Source organism: Trematomus bernacchii, unplaced genomic scaffold, assembly GCF_902827165.1.
Source record: "Trematomus bernacchii unplaced genomic scaffold, fTreBer1.1, whole genome shotgun sequence".
Taxonomy (NCBI): Eukaryota; Metazoa; Chordata; class Actinopteri; order Perciformes; family Nototheniidae; genus Trematomus; species Trematomus bernacchii.
Window position 1 is genome coordinate 115954 of NW_022987645.1, and position 648 is coordinate 116601.

Sequence of the window (648 nt, forward strand, 5' to 3'; positions counted from 1 at the left end):
GGCAAAGACTCTGCTTCCCACAATGCATTTCAGCAACCTTCAGGGAAGAGACGTGGCATGCAGACCGCGAGAGGAATACTACAAACCCCAGTGCATTATGGTCTCTGTGTGCAAACTGCTCTCTGCTTCTTCTTCCTTTTTTGGCACCTTTTGAAGTAAAACTGATGAATTGATGGAAAATCATCTAAAGGGTGTTTTACTTTTCTTAACTTACTGAATTTGTGGGCGCTTCTCATCGGCTCATTTGATAAAAGATGAATTAAGGAAGGATTACTTTGTGAAATTAGCGTCAGTTTTTCAATTGATGCATTCATTTTCTGCATTTAATGATTTAGTGATAAACTGAACATCAAATGTTAATATCAAAGACTGCTTGTTATTTGTTGGGGTAAATGAACCACCGTCATCTCTTACATTTATGATTTTTCTTTTGTAAATCAACCACTTTGATCTCAGTGAATATCCAGGTGTGTTCTCGTACAAATCAGACTTCATCTTGATCATTTGCTACCTTGCTTACAGAGCACATTTTAGATATTCTTCTCATATATTTCTGGGTTTCTCTACATAAATCTACCTCTAAGATCTCAGAGTATAGACTTGTATATGTTTCTCATTCATTTACCACGTTCAAATCAGGGAATACTT